At 35.8% G+C, this 17,209-nt stretch overlaps 1 protein-coding gene across 1 annotated transcript in view; it reads left to right on the forward strand.

Moving 5' to 3' along the window:
* The first annotated feature begins 8,142 nt into the window (after positions 1 to 8,142).
* Positions 8,143 to 17,209, forward strand: part of LOC107494372 (pentatricopeptide repeat-containing protein At1g26900, mitochondrial) — a 46,763-nt gene continuing 37,696 nt past the window's right edge. Inside the window, exon 1 of the transcript XR_008010550.1 lies at positions 8,143 to 8,154. The gene's annotated coding sequence lies outside the window, so the exon portion shown is untranslated. The remainder of the gene's footprint in view (positions 8,155 to 17,209) is intronic.

Genomic DNA, 17,209 nt, shown 5'->3' on the forward strand with positions numbered 1-17,209 from the left:
TTTATGCCATAAGTTCTACTGATATTGATTAGACATAATAATGTGAGAAAATCAGGTATCTGACTGGTATCATTAGAAAATTACTTGCATGTGTGCTAAGCAAGGTTTTGAAAATCAAATAGGTTATCAAATTCGAATCGGTAACTGTTTTAGTTATTGATTTACTGGTTTAAAGGTTTAATCAATTCAATCGTAGTTTAATCGAAATAATTAAATTATGTTAAAAGATATATAAAGTTATGAAAAAAAATTCTACAACTAAATAAAATACTAAGTTGTTATTAAAGGTTTTAAATTAACGCGCGTCTCTTTCTTTTTTGTTATCATGGTTGTTGTCACCATCACCACCACCATCTCCTTCTCCTCTTCTTCATTTTTCATTTAAATTTCTTCTTTTCCTTTCCTTTTTTTTCCAAAAGTATACCTTATTTAAATCTATAAAGCACCAAAATTACTTAATGATAACTCAGAACTCTTTCTCCTTTTATATTATCATCATCATCTTTTTTTATTTATCTTTTTTTCTTATTTTACCTTCTCATGATTCTTTTTGTTTCACTCTCTTAACAAGAATAAAAATAAGAAAAAATCAAATAAAAAAGAAGAAATATATAATGTTACAAAATCACTAAACAGAGGATGAACTTACATTCATTCAACTTGTTCGGTTGCTCGGGTGTTTGGTGGATCGGTAAGATAAATGTTAGAGCAAAAGGATGAGAAGATCTGGACCTGGATGTGAGTTGCTGGAGCGGTACGTTCGGCCTATGTGTCGGCGGGTGGGGCTACCTGCAAGGACACAGTTGCGTCATAATCCCGCTATGCATAAAAAAACAATCGGCAAACTAATATTTACGAAATTTCGTAATGAAATGGACGAAGATGAATGCCAAAAAAAATGGTGTGGGCTACTCAGGCAAACCGGCCATACTCGAAGAGGCTGTTCTAATCAATTCACAAAGAATAACTAGCTGTGTCATGTCTTTCATGTATTTCGTTTATTGTAATTGTATCGTGTATTTCTATAGCTTTATTATTTTATTTGTGTGGTTTATTTTGTTTTTACAAATTGAATGCAAAGTCTAAATTATTAATCAACGTTCTTTATTCAAGTAAACTTGGAAATAAGTACTATATTAACATAGCTTGGTTAATAGACGATGGTAGATAAATTTAAATTCCAAAAAACTAATTAAAGTGTTGATACACAAACTACATAAAGTACAAAATACAAACTATGTAAACGACAACACACAAATTAAATAAAGTACAAAATACAATCTAAAATTCAATTAGTTTTTTAATTTTATTCTTGATCCTATTAATTTTTTTCTAAGTGTATTTTATATTTTTTATTTTTAGAGGTTGTCCCACATATAAATATATAATTGTTTTACGCTTAAGAATGCGAAACTCTTTTTTCAACTTTATTTGCTACGCTGGTTGTGATTTCTCAATAAGCGGTTATTGTTCCTCTTAAACTTGGTATTCTGTGGTACTGCTGTTCTTTATTTTTCCTTCTTCTTTTCAATTGCTGGGTTCTTTCTTTCTCTGCTATAACTTTGAATAATAGGAACGGAGTAATGGGATCGAGGCTCTACTGTTGGTGAATTTCGGAGGCTCGGTTCAACAAAATTTCAACGGTGAATGCGAGGGAAATTGTTGGTGCTTTTGTAAAATCTGCTTGATTAGGGTTTTGAAGAATGTATGAATCAACAATGGTGGGAGCCCCCCCCACCCCAAAAAAAAAAACCAAAAATTCTTTTGCATTTTGGTGCTTAACGTCGGAGTTCATTATAAAGATGGCTTTTTTTGTGCGAGAAAAGAAAGGTTTGCTTTCTTATTACTTTGTTACTTTTTGATTATCTTGGGAATGAATTGGTTTTGGAAAAAGTTGGTTTTTCTTTATTTCTCGAACTATTTTTCTGTGATTGAATTACGGACAATTGAGATTTGCCATTTGATAATTCTGGGATGCACAGTTTTCTCTCATGTTTTTATGATTTGGATGTGACTCTGGACTTTGAATTTATTTCAATTCTACCTTGCACAATGTATGTTTGAGCCTTTTGGGTAAAGAATTTATCGCAGAATGATATATGATTGACTTTCACAGCGTAGCAAAATTAGTTGCAGAATTGTTTCAGTTCTTTTGCGATGAATTTCTTTACTATGTGGATCAAATAACGTGTTGTCCCTTGAAAAAGTTGTGTAATGATTTATTGATGGTAAAATTGTGTGATAATGTACATGGTGCTTATGATCCTAGAAAACTGAAACGTGTGAAAGGGTAATATAGTTGACTTTTTCTGTCCAATGTTATTGAAATGTAACGATATATGCAGCCTTATGAATTGTGATGAAGGATTTTAGTCCTTATGACCGGTTAAAATCATTGTGATGAAGAATTTTAGTCCTTATGACGTGATAGAATTGGATAAGATGATATATGTGGCCCTACAAAATTGAATTGTGGCAAAGTATCTTAGTCCCTGTGACTCAAGAAAATCGGATACAATGATGCGTGGTCCTATGAAACTGAATTGTGATGAAGGATCATAGTCCCTATGACTCGAAAAAATCAGATACATGATGCGTGACCCTGTGAAATTGAATTGTGGTGAAGGATCTTAGTTGCTATGACCCGACCCAAAAATATCGGATACAATGATGCGTGGCCCTATGAAATTGAATTGTGGCAAAGTATCTTAGTCTCTATGACCCGAAGATATTGGATATGATGATATGTTTGACCCTTATGTTGCAAAATGATGTTATTTGGCATTTTTTAACCCATGAATTTTGAAGTTTGATGGTAAACTTGACCCTATGACCTTAAAATTTGGTGAAGGGTTTTTTGGCTCCAAATGTGGTGAGGGATCTTTTGGCTCCAAGTGTTTTCTTTCTCTGATGTTTTTTGTTTATACTTTGAAATTTATCATAACAGTGAACAGTAACATCTGGTTTTTCTTACTGCAAGTAACTTTGCATAAGTTGTTCACGCGTTGAAAGATGTTATAGATAAACAGAAAATAATTGAGTGACTGAATTCATTGTTAATTTGTGTTTAACAAAATTTTTGTGTGCAATTCATTGCTCTTATGGAATATATTCATGTCCAAAAAAAGAAAAAGGTTTGTTTTCGATTATTGGTGTTATTTTTTTTTATTATGTTGGGAATGAGTTGGTTTTTCTTTATTTCCCCAAATATTTTTCTGTTATTAAGGACAATTGAGTTTTGCCATTTGATAGTTTTGGGGATGGACTATTTTCTCTGTTATTTTTATGATTTGGATGTGACTCTAGAGTTTGAATTTATTTCAATTCTACCTTGCACAATGTATGTTTGAGCCTTTTGCAAAAAGAATTTGTCGCAGAATGATATATGATTGACTTTTACTGCATGACAAACTTAGTTGCAGAATTGTTTCAATTATTTTGCGATATTTTTTTTACTATGTGAATCAAATAACATGTCCCTTGAAAAAGTTGTGTAATGATTTGTTGATGGTAAAATTGTGCAATAATGTTGATGATGCTTGTGATCCTAGAAAACTGAAATGTGTGGAAGGGTAATTTAGCTGGCATTTTCTGTCCAATCATATTAAAATGTAATAACATATGTGGCCCTATGGATTGTGATGAAGGATCTTAGTCCCTATGACCCGATAAAGTTGGAACGATGATATATGTGGCCTTGTGAGATTGGATTGTGAAGAAGGATCTTAGTACATATATGGTGATATGTGTGGCGTTATGAAGTTGAATTGTGATGAAGGATTTCAGTCCCTATGATCTGATTAAATCGGATACAATGATGTGTGACCCTACTTTGAAATTGTGATGAAAGGGTCCTTATGACCCGAAAAAATCGGATATGATGATATGCTTGACCCTTGTGTCATTGCGAAATGATGTTATTCAGCTTTTTGGCCCATTAACATTGAAGTTTGATGGTATAATTGACCTTATGATATTGAAATATTTTTGAGGATCTTTTGGCCCCAATGTGGTTGAAATGCAGTGAGGGATCTCTTGGCACCAAATAGAGTTTTCTTTCTCTGATGTGTCCTTGTTCATGTTTTGAAATTTATATTTATTAGAACATTGAACAATGGAATCTGGCTTTTCTCACTACAAGTAACTTTGCATATATAAGCTGCTCAAGAATTGAAAGATGTTAAACAGAAAATAATTGAGTGATTGAATTCATGATCAATTTGTGATGGACTTTTACAACATGACAACTTAGTTGTAGAGTCATTTCAATTCTTTTGTGATGATTTTTTTTGTTCACTTACTAGTGGATCAAATTAAAATTTTGTCCTTTGAAAAAAGTTGTGCAATGATTTGTTTTGATCGTAAAATTGTGGGATCATGTTCATTATTCTTGTGAGCCTAGAAAAATGAAATGTGTGGCAGAGTAATATGTTTGAGCTACATGATTTTGCAAAATCAAATTGTGATGATGTATGATATAGCTGGATTTTTCTATCCAACAATATTGAGATGTAATAATATATGTGGCCCTAAGAAATTGAATTGTGATGAAGGATATTAGTCCCTATGAGTCGATAAAATCGGATATGATGGTATGCTTGACACTTACGTTGTGAAATGATGTCATCTGGTATTTTTTACTCTAAAATATTGAAGTTTGATGGTATAGTTGACGATATAAAGTTGAAATGGTGAAGGATCTCCTGGTTCCACATTAGAATTTTCTTTCTCTGATGTGCTGTGTTCATGCTTGAAATTTATTAGCACGGTCAAATCTAGTTTTTCTCATGCAAGTAAATTTGCATGTATAGGCTGCTACTTTCTTCGAGAATTGAAAGATGTTATAGATATGAGTGATTGAATTCATTGTCAATTTGTGTTGCACAAAAAAAAAGGAACACAAACTCTTTGAATTTGTCATTCTAATTCTCTATACTAATCTATTTCAACAGGTATGCCAATCTATGTTAATCAATCTCATTTTGAGATTCTTCATCAATCTCAACTCAAGGGGAATTGTAAGACCTCCTATGGGATGATCATATCCAAACTCTTCCTCAACTTCATTCAACTCTTGGAATGGAGGTTGGTTCAAATATGAAATGGGGATCACGTAAGGCTTTTGATTATCTCCGACATACACTGCAGGATAACCCATTGGGCTCCGATGGATTCTGATATTGCTTGCTTAGCTGAGAAGGATACCTTTTCGATGACAGGAAAGCAGAAACCCATTTTTCTTGTGTATGTTGGGAATGGAAAGAGCGAGCGAAAGCTCTAGTGCTTAAGAAGAACGTGTTCAAGTATTGATCTTCAGATTGCCAGTGAGTTGTGTTTGTGCTGTTTATGAAGGCAAGAGAAATGATTGTTGAAGGGGGTTAAAAGATGAGATCATGCATATGAAATCACGTGATGCTGTTTTAGAGTGCTAAGTGCATACCCCACCTTCTCAAACAATGGCCAATAATAGATCATAATCATAGCCTCCTACATGTTAGTTCACGCAACTCAATGGTAAGGTGTAACAGCCAACTAGTATATATCTGTTAGATAAATTTGAAATAACATAAACACATCTATGCAAACTATGTCTAATGTTGCATCATGTTTCCCATAGTTTGAGAGTTCCACATTATGTTGCCCTTGAAAGGTGAAGTTCATATTATTGGCTCCGTATCATGTACCTAATTTTGGCTCACTCTTGTACTTTACAATACTTTGTTTGAGAAATCGATAGATAAGATTCTGAATCTTGATCATCATTTATTGATTTCATTATCGGCACCTAAGACATGTGAGATGTTTACAGTGTGTGTACCAACTAACGGAAGAGATATATAGTACATTGCAAGAGCAAGAACTAGGTTTCCCTTGGGCATTAATAAAGATTTCTGTCAATAACATGTGATTTCTTGTGATCCCTTGTACTTGGTACGGTTGACCCATCTTATCAAATATTTTTTTTCAAGGAAATTGCTTAAAGGAAGCCCTTAGTAACTATATGCAATATGTGTTCTCAAACAACACAAATCATTTTGCATCTCCTCTTACAAATATATTGTGTTTTGTGTGGAGCAACAAGGAAGAATTCAGTTATGATCATCCAAATAGAGGTCTCACAATTCCATGCAGTGAGGATGCATTTCTAAACTTGAAGTGGTGAATAAATTGTGCTAATAGAGACATAAATTAGTTGAGGCAAATTTTGTACCGGAGACACTTTCTTTTGTTATTAAGATTCTCTATTATGTTTCTTCCTTGTATTATTTTTAGAGAGGAGGAAAGGAGTTAGTAGAATGAGAAAACTATGACAAGTTTTTGAAACACTTTTAGCTTATGTTAAACCCAATAGGAATTCAAGTATATGCAGTAGATCTTATTCAAATTTCAGTTATTCTATAGCACTAGCAGGCTACCAGCTTTCGATGGGAACCAATTAAACTAATTGTGTTGGAGATGTTAATCAAACTTGTATAGTTGGTATTGCTAGCTTATTTTTGTTCATGGAAATTATAATTAGAATCCGGGTCTCTAATCTTATTTTGTGAGTCAAATTTGCTCCCATTGCTTCTAGTGTAAACTGTATTATTTTAGATGTGAAAGATGACATTTATCTTCTTATACGAATTCTCAATATCTACACCATAGATTTAGAACAAGTCATAAATTTGGAAAAGTCTGAATCTTTTGGAATCCAAATTTCTATCTAAACTAGAGTGACTATTAGGGATATCCTAGAGTTTTTCACCTAAGAAAATTTGAGAAAGGAACACTCTACTATAGAAATTGAAGTTGAATATAGAGAGTATAAATTCTTTTTATAGCTATTTTTGATTATTTTATTGATATTTAAAATATAGGTCCTAGTTTTTTCAACCCTTTTTTTCCATATAAAAAAATCTTTACCATATAATTCACCTTTAGAAAAATACCTTGGCCTCCTAGTTAGATGGGGATATTAAAGTGCAAATTTTATAGATTGGATTCAATATCCGTAGATTCGATCCGCAAGATTATCGGATCAGATCTGATTTTTACACTAATAGAATCGAGTTTTGAATTTTTGGTAAATATCCATAGATCTAAAAATACAAATAAAAATGTAAATAATTATAACCTAATCAGTTATAACCCTATTTTTGTTTCCCCTCCTAATCGGCGCTCCCCCTCACTGCCTTACTCCTTCTCTTCATGGTCATCGACCATTACTGCCCATCATCTGTGTTGTGTTGTTGGCGTCGTTGGAATCGTCGGTTACCTCACTGCCTCTCCTCAGTTGCCAGAATCGAAGCCCACTTCACTTCCTTTGCTCACTTCCGTGATTCATCATCGCGTGTGTTCCTCGTTGGCACCATGTCGATTCTTATCTTCTTCGTTTCCTGTGTTCCTTGATGGCACAACCTTGGTTCCCTGCTTTCCGATCTCGTCTCTGATTGCGTTCTACTTCCAATCGGGTTCTGCTTCGCTTTCTTTTCTTCAATCAAAACTTTTTTTTATTTTTTCCCTTCCCAAGCTATCTATACTACTTCAAAACCCTAAATATGTACTGCTTGTTTTTGTTAGAACCATATTTTTGGAGTCCATGTTGTGAGAATCGTGCAGAACCTTATCTTTTTTGGCACCTAAGCTCTTCCCCTACTCCCGAACTCCCTATTTTTTTAGACCTCATCAGTGATTTTTACGGCATCGGGATTAAGGTTTCAAACACACAGCCTCCCTCTTCACTCTCGTCTCTCGCATTCCCTCTCTCTCGCAGCAGTGCACCGCAGACGCAGCGGCGGCTTCTCCCTCTCACCGGCGAAGGCAGCGGCGTCTCCCTCACGTCTCTCTCCCTCAAAACCGGGATCGAAGTCCAACCAAGAGCCCAGAAAGCACCGGAATCACCGGTGGTGATGACGACTCGGCTCTCCCTCTCATAGCTTTCTCTCTCGTAGCGCAACCGAGAGTCCAGAAAGCACCGGTGGCGACAAGGCAGCAAGGCGAAGGCGTCTCCCTCTTTCACAGCCCTCCCTCGCGTCCCTAGCTCTCTCTCCCTCACGTCTCTCTCTCTCTTATAGCTGTGAAGGTGGCAAGGCGCGCTCGTGTCTCCTCTCTCAGGTCTGCGGCAGACGGCGGTGAGGTGCTCCTGTTCTATGCCGGAAAGGTCCTTGTCTGGTAAGCTATTTATTTATTTTTCTTAATTTTTCTTTTATTTTTCTATTTGTGAGGGATGATTGATGCTTTAATGATTCTGTTCTCTGTTTGGGGGAGAGACATTTGATAATTCTCTTTATTGATTTACTGATTGATATTATTGATTATTGATTTAAGTGATTATTGATTTAGATATTATGTTATTAATTCTAGGGATAGGTAATGAATGTTAAATAAGGAAGCTTGGGCTGTTTGAGTTGATTTTTTATTGTCTTAGCAAGCTGTACATCACTAAAGAAATTGGTCTCAAATCATGTTTTAGCAGGCAATTAATTTTGTTAATTTTTAAATGCAAGACAAACAACAAGCTACAATAGCATAGACCAGGTTATGATGTGCCAAAACCAAAATGCTATGAAAAACAAAGGATTGCAACAAAAGTACAATAATACGTAGGAGTTCTAATTAGAAAAGTGAGGAGAAAAAATAAATATGAATTTAACATCACATTTTTTAAGTTAATTTCAAATTTAAACTAACAAGTTTCACAAAAGGCATCATGAGCTAAACTCCGTTCCCTTAGTCATCCTTCTTAAAAACATTCTTTTCTAGTGGACTCACAAAAGGTATAGAACTATCAGATAAAGCCGCTGACTTAATAGATATACAGAAACGTAACTTCATCTGTGATGATCCTAAGCCTTTTTAGATCCTCATTTATTAAAAACTAGAGTGCTTCCTCGTTCAACTTCGTTTGCTACGCTGGTTGTGATTTCTCAATAAGCGGTTATTGTTCCTCTTAAATTTGGTATCTGTGGTACCGCTGCTCTTTATTTTTCCTTTTTCTTTCCAGTTGCTGGGTTCTTTCTTTCTCTGCTATAACTTCGAATAATGGGAATGGAGTAATGGGATTGAGACTCTACTGTGGGTGAATTTTGGAGGCTTGGTTCAACAAAATTTCGACGGTGAATGCGAGGGTAATTGTTGGTGCTTTTGCAAAATCTGCTTGATTAGGGTTTTAAAGAATATATGAATCAACAATGGTGGGAGAAGAAACTTCATTAAAGATTTAGTTGGTTCGGTAATGCAGATGATTCTCCCTTTTTTAGTTGGTTCTCTTTAAAAAGATTCCCCATTACCCCCCCCAAAACCCAAAAAATCTTTTGCATTTTGGTGCTTAACGTCGGAGTTCATTATAAAGATGGCTTTTTTTGTGCAAGAAAAGAAGGGTTTTCTTTTTTATTATTTTGTTACATTTTGATTATCTTGGGAATGAATTGGTTTTGGAAAAGTTGGTTTTTTTTATTTCCCCAACTATTTTTCTGTGATTGAATTACGGACAATTGAGATTTGCAATTTGATAGTTCTGGGATGCACAGTTTTCTCTCCTATTTTTATGGTTTGGACGTGAGTCTGGACTTTGAATTTATTTCAATTTTACGTTGCACAATGTATGTTTGAGCCTTTTGGGAAAAGAATTTTTCACAGAATGATATATGATTGACTTTTACAGCGTAGCAAAGTTAGTTGCATAATTGTTTCAGTTCTTTTGCGTTGAATTTTTTTACTATGTGGATCAAATAACATGTTGTCCCTTGAAAAAGTTGTGTAATGATTTATTGATGGTAAAATTGTGTGATAATGTCCATGGTGCTTATGATCCTAGAAAACTGAAACGTATGGAAGGGTAATATAGTTGGTTTTTTCTGTCCAATGTTATTGAAATGTAACGATATATGCAGCCTTATGAATTGTGATGAAGGATTTTAGTCCTTATGACCCGTTAAAATCATTATGATGAAGGATTTTAGTCCTTATGACGCGATTGGATATGATGATATATGTGGCCCTACAAAATTGAATTGTGGCAAAGTATCTTAGTCCCTGTGACTCGAGAAAATTGGATACAATGATGTGTGGTCCTATTAAATTGAATTGTGATGAAGGATCATAGTCCCTATGACCCAGAAAAATCGGATACAATGATGCGTGATCTTATGAAATTGAATTGTGGCGAAGGATCTTAGTCGCTATGACCCGACCCAAAATTATCGGATACAATGATGTGTGGCACTATGAAATTGAATTGTGGTGAAGTATCTTAGTCCCTATGACCCGAAGATATTGGATATGATGATATGCTTGACCCTTATGCTGCAAAATGATGTTATTTGGCATTTTTTAACACATGAATATTGAAGTTTGATGGTAAAGTTGACCCTTTTTTGGCTCCAGATGTGGTGAAGGATCTTTTGGCTTCAAAATAGTGTTTTCTTTCTCTGATGTTTTTTGTTCATGCTTTGAAAATTTAGCATAAAGTGAACAGTACCGTCTGGTTTTTCTTACTGCAAGTAACTTTGCATAAGCCGCCCACGCATTGAAAGATGTTTTAGATAATTTTTTTCTCGGAAATGTTATAGATAAACAGAAAATAATTGAGTGACTGAATTCATTGTTAATTAGTGTTTTACAAAATTTTGTGTGCAAATCATTGCTCTTATGGAATATATTCATGTCCAAAAAAAGAAAAAGGTTTGCTTTCGATTATTGGTGTTATTTTTTTATTATCTTGTGGAGGAGTTGGTTTCTCTTTATTTTCACAAATATTTTTGTTATTAAGGACAATTGAGTTTTGCCATTTGATAGTTTTGGGGATGGACTATTTTCTCTGTTATTTTTATGATTTGGATGTGACTTTAGAGTTTGAATTTATTTCAATTCTACCTTGCACAACGTATGTTTGAGCCTTTTGGGAAAAGAATTTGTAGCAGAATGATATACGATTGACTTTTACAGCATGACAAACTTAGTTGCAGAATTGTTTCAATAATTTTGTGATGATTTTTTTACTATGTGGATCAAATAACATGTCCCTTGAAAAAGTTATGTAATGATTTGTTGATGGTAAAAGTGTGCAATAATGTTGATGATGCTTGTGATCCTAGAAAACTGAAATGTGTGGAAGAGTAGTGTAGTTGGATTTTTCTCTCCAATCATATTAAAATGTAATAACATATGTGGCCCTATGGATTGTGATAAAGGATCTTAGTCCCTATGACCCGATAAAGTTGGAATGATGATATATGTGGCCCTGTGAGATCTGATTGTGAAGAAGGATCGTAGTACATATATGGTGATATGTGTGGCCTTATGAAGTTGAATTGTGATGAAGGATTTTAGTCCCTATGATCCGATTAAATCGGACACAATGATGTGTGACCCTACGAAATGAAATTGTGATGAAGGGTCCCTATGACCCAAAAAAATCGGATATGATGATATGCTTGACCCTTGTGCTGTTGCGAAATGATGTTATTCAGCTTTTGGCCCATTAACATTGAATTTTGATGGTATAATTGACCTTATGATATTGAAATATTTTTTAGGATCTTTTGGCCCCAATGTGGTTGAAATGCAGTGAGGGATCTCTTGGCTCCAAAATAGAGTATTCTTTCTCTGATGTGTCCTTGTTCATGTTTTGAAATTTATATTTATTAGAACATGGAACAGTGAAATCTGGCTTTTCTCACTACAAGTAACTTTGCATATATAAGCTGCTCAAGAATTGAAAGATGTTATATATATAAACAGAAAATAATTGAGTGATTGAATTCATTATCAATTTGTGATGGACTTTTACAACATGACAACTTAGTTGTAGAGTCATTTCAATTCTTTTGTGATGATTTTTTTATTCACTTACTAGTGGATCAAATTGAAATTTTGTCCTTTGAAAAAAGTTGTGCAATGATTTGTTTTGATAGTAAAATTGTGGGATCATGTTCATTATTCTTGTGAGCCTAGAAAAATGAAATGTGTGGCAGAGTAATATGTTTGAGCTACATGATTTTGCAAAATCAAATTGTGGTGATGTATGATATAGCTGGAATTTTCTATCCAACAATATTGAGATGTAATAATATATGTGGCCCTAAGAAATTGAAATTTGATGAAGGATATTAGTCCCAATGAGTGGATAAAATCGGATATGATGGTATGCCTGACACTTACGTTGTGGAATGATGTCATCTAGTATTGTTTACTCTAAAATATTGAAGTTTGATGGTATAGTTGACGATATAAAGTTGAAATGGTGAAGGATCTCCTGGTTCCACAGTAGAGTTTTCTTTCTCTGATGTGCTATGTTCATGCTTGAAATTTATTAGCACGGTCAAATATAGTTTTTCTCATGCAAGTAAATTTGCATGTATAGGCTGCTACTTTCTTCGAGAATTGAAAGATGTTATAGATATGAGTGAATTCATTGTCAATTTGTGTTGCACAAAAGAAAAAAAAAAGAACACATACTCTTTGAATTTGTCATTCTAATTCTCTATACTAATCTATTTCAACATGTATGCTAATCTATGTTAATCAATCTCATTTTGAGATTCTTCATCAATCTCAACTCAAGGGGAATTGTAAGACCTCCCGTGGGATGATCATATCCAAACTCTTCCTCAACTTCACTCAACTCTTAGAATGGAGGTTGGTTCAAATATGAAACGGGGATCACATAATGCTTTTGATTATCTCTGGCATACAATGCAAGATAACCCATTGGGCTCCTGCGGATTCTGAAATTGCTTGCTTAGAAAAGGAACGCTTTTGATTATCTCTGGCATACAATGTAAGATAACTCATTGGGCTCTTGTGGATTCTGAAATTGCTTGCTTAGAAGGATGCCTTTTCGATGACAGGAAAATGGAAACCCGTTTTTCTTGTGTATGATGGGAATGGAAAGAGCAATCGAAAGCTCTAGTGCTTAAGAAGAACGTGTTCAAGTATTGATCTTCAGATTGCCAGTGAGTTGTGTTGTGTTATTTATGAAGGCAAGAGAAATAATTGTTGAAGGGGGTTAAAAGATGGGGTCATGCATATGAAATCACGTGATGCTGTTTTAGAGTGCTAAGTGCATACCCACCTTCCCAAACAATGGCCAATAATAGATCATAATCATAGCCTCCTACATGTTAGTTCACGCAACTCAATGGTAAGGTGTAACAGCCAACTAGTATATATCTATGAGATAAATTTGAAATAACGTAAACACATCTATGCAAACTAAGTCTAATGTTGCACATGTTTCCCATTGTTTGAGAAGTTCCACATTATGTTGCCCCTGAAAAGTGAAGATCATATTATTGGCTCCGTATCATGTACCTTATTTTGGCTCACTCTTGTACTTTAAAATACTTTGTTTAAGACACCTGAGATGTTTACAGTGTGTCTACCAGCTAATGGAAGAGATATACAGTACATTGCAAGAGCAAGAACTAGGTTTCACTTGGGGATTAATAAAGATTTCTGTCATTAACACGTGATTTCTTGTGATCCCTTGTACTTGGTACGGTTGACCCCATTTATCAAATATTATTTCTCAAGGAAATTGCTGAAAGGTAGCCCTTAGTAACTATATGCAATATATGTTCTCAAACAACACAAATCATTTTGCATCTCCTCATACAAATATATTGTGTTTTGTGTTGATATTATAGTCAAACTCAGATGCTGTAGTTCCAAAGAGTAAAGGGAAATACACTTAGGGCCTTAGGCTTTTCCATTTTGGTTGGGTGGAAGCAGGTTTAATTGTGAATTGAAAATAAACCCGTGGTGTACCGAACAAATACAAATGTCTTTTCCAATTCAAGCCTAGTACACTATATGAGGATAATCGAGACCTGCATATATATCTATCTTTATTATTATGGCAACGATCCTCACGAGGTGCTAAATGCATGTGTTATTACTTATTAGTACACACATACAGTTTGTGTAACAAGAAAGAATTTAGTTATGATAATCCAAATGGAGGTCTCACAATTCTATGTAGTGAGGATGCATTTCTAAACTTAAGCTCTCAATTAAGTGGTGAATAAATTTAATATGAAGATGCAAATTTTGCACTGGAGACATTTTCTTTTGTTATTAGGATTCTCTATTATGCTTCTTCCTTGTATTATTTTTAGAGAGGAGGAAAATAGTTAGTAGAATGAGAAAACTATGATAAGTTTTTAAAACACTTTCAATATGAATTCAATTATATGCGGTAGATCCTATTCAAATTTCAGTTATTCTATAGCACTAGCAGGCTACCAGCTTTCGATGGGAACCAATTAAACTAATTGTGTTGGAGATGTTAATCAAACTTGTATAGTTGTTATTGCTAGCTTATTTTTGTTCATGAAAATTATAATTAGAGCCCGGGTCTCTAATCTTATTTCGGGAGTCAAATTAGCTCCCATTGCTTCTAGTGTAATACATTCTTTATTTGTTGATAACTATTATTTTTTTAGACGTGAAAGATAAGATTTACCTTCTTATATGAATTCTCAATATCTACATCATAGATTTAGAACAAGTCATAAACTTAGAAAACTTTGATATTTCTTTTGGAATCCAAATTTCTATCCGAACAAGGACGGCTGGAGTAGTTAGAACAAGAACTAGAGAAACAGTGAGAAGCGGAGAGAAACTTGAGGAGAGAGGTCGAGCAACGAAAAGAGCTTGAAGAAAAGCTCTTGAAATTAGAGTCCAATCTTCGAGGTTAGAGCTCTCGAAGTGACCGAGAAGATTCTCCCTTGGGGGGAGAAGATCCGTTCAGTGAAGACATAATGAGGGAAAAAGTTCCAAGGAACTTCAAAAGCCCCGATATGGACCTATACGACGGGAGCATCGATCCAAAGCATCATCTGAGTAATTTTAAAAGTCGGATGTACCTAGCCGACATCTCTGATGCTATTCACTGCAAAGCCTTTCCAACAACTCTGACAAAAGCAGCGATGAAGTGGTTCAATAGCCTCCCACCAAGGTCGGTCACCAATTTCGACGACCTATCGCGTAAGTTTCTTATGCGATTCTCAATCCAAAAAAGATAAAGTGAAGCACGCGTCGAGTCTCTTGGGAGTAAAACAGGAGGTCGGAGAACCTTTGAGGGACTACGTGGAAAAGTTCAACAAGGCGTGCCTAGAAATTCAAGACCTGCCTATAGTGGCAGTGATCATGAGCCTAGTAAATGGACTTCGAGAATGTCCTTTTTCCCAGTCCATCTCGAAAAGGCACCCGACTTCTTTGAGTGATGTACAACAAAGAGCTGAAAAATACATCAACATGGAAGAAAACGCTAGGCTACGAGAGTCAAGCTGGCGACGTGGGCATTCTCACTCATCAAAGAAAAAGGAGAGAGAGCCCAAGAAAAAAGAAGAAGTCGGGCCTAAAAGGCCCATGAGATATCACTCTTATACTTCTCTACGAATTTTCCTAGTCGATGTCTACAGAAAAATTTGTCACACTGAAAGGCTACCTCCCCTTAGGCCCATCAAGAACAAGAAGGGGGGAAGTCGTAGCGAATACTGTGAGTACCATAAGCTATATGGGCACTCAACAAATGATTGTTACGACCTGAAAAATGTGATAGAAAAGTTGTCCAGGGAGGGTCGGCTTGACAGATATCTCATGGAAAGGTCAGACCATCATGGCAAGAGGAAGCGAGATGAGGAGGATCGAAGAAATCTACCACCACAGGCCCCAGAAAGGCACATACATATGATCTCAGGGGGGTTTGCTGGAGGAGGTCTCACAAAGTCATCTCGCAAGAGGCACTTGAAGGAAGTCTACCAGGTCGGGGGCAAATTGCCCGATCTCCCAACCATCTCTTTTACCAAAGAAGATGAGCAGGGCATTGTTCCCGGACATGATGATCCGGTAGTGACTACCATGATTCTCGCTAATGTCCATCTACACAGAACTGTGGTGGATCAGGAGAGCTCGACTGACATCCTCTTCAAACCCGCATTTGACAAGCTGGGATTGGATGAAAATGAGTTAAGAGCATACGCTGATACCCTATATGGGCTAGGGGATACACCCATAAAACCACTGGGATTCATATCCTTACATACAACTTTTGGAAAGGGGATGAAATCCAAGACTCTAAGCATCGACTTCATAGTCATTGATGTGGGCTCAACCTATAACACTTTAATAGGCAGAACAACCCTAATTTAGCTTGGAGCAATGGTATCTATCCCCTTTCTTTGCATGAAGTTTCCAACATCAGAGGAAATTGCAACCATCAAGGGAGATCAAAAACTGGCAAAAAAGTGCTACAACAAAAGCCTAAACCTGAGAGGAAAAGGCAAGGAGGTTCACACCATTGAGCTCGGTGGAATTTGAGCTAAAGAAGAGTTATGACCACAGCCAGGGAGAAAGACTGAAGAAGTACAAGTTGGGAAGGAGGAAGGAAAGAGTACCAACATAGGAGCCAACTTGAAAGAAGACTCGAAGTAGAAGCTTATAAGGCTCCTACAAAAAAATTCCGACCTCTTCACTTGAAAAGCCTCTGACATGCCTGGAATAGATCCCGAGCTTATGTCGCACAAACTGTCGGTATACCCTGGATCATGACCTATTCAGCAGAGAAGATGGAAACTCGGACCTGAACGGGCTCAGGTAGTGGAAGAACAAATACAAGCCCTCTTAGAAGCCGGTTTCATCAGAGAGGTCAAATTTTTGGCTTGGCTGGCAAATGTGGTGCTAGTCAAGAAACAGAATGGTAAGTGAAGAATGTGAATCGACTACTGATGAGCGGATAATTTGTATACTTTTTGGCATTGTTTTTAGTATGTTTTTGGTATGATCTAGATAGTTTTTAGTATATTTTTATTAGTTTTTAGTTAAAATTCACTTTTCTGGACTTTACTATGAGTTTGTGTGTTTTTCTATGATTTCAGGTATTTTCTGGCTGAAATTGAGGGACCTGAGCAAAAATCTGATTCAGAGACCAAAAAGGACTGCAGATGCTGTTGGATTCTGACCTCCCTGCACTCGAAGTGAATTTTCTGGAGCTACAGAAGCCCAATTGGCGCGCTCTCAACGGCGTTGGAAAGTCGACATCCTGGGCTTTCCAGCAATATATGATAGTCCATACTTTGCCCAAGATTTGATGGCCCAAACCGGCGTTCAAAGTCACCTCAAGAAATCCCAGCGTTAAACGCTGGAACTGGCACCAAAATGGGAGTTAAACGCCCAAACTGGCACAAAAGCTGGCGTTTAACTCCAAGAAAAGTCTCTACAC

This window comes from Arachis duranensis, chromosome 6 (assembly GCF_000817695.3).
Source record: "Arachis duranensis cultivar V14167 chromosome 6, aradu.V14167.gnm2.J7QH, whole genome shotgun sequence".
Classification (NCBI taxonomy): Eukaryota; Viridiplantae; Streptophyta; class Magnoliopsida; order Fabales; family Fabaceae; genus Arachis; species Arachis duranensis.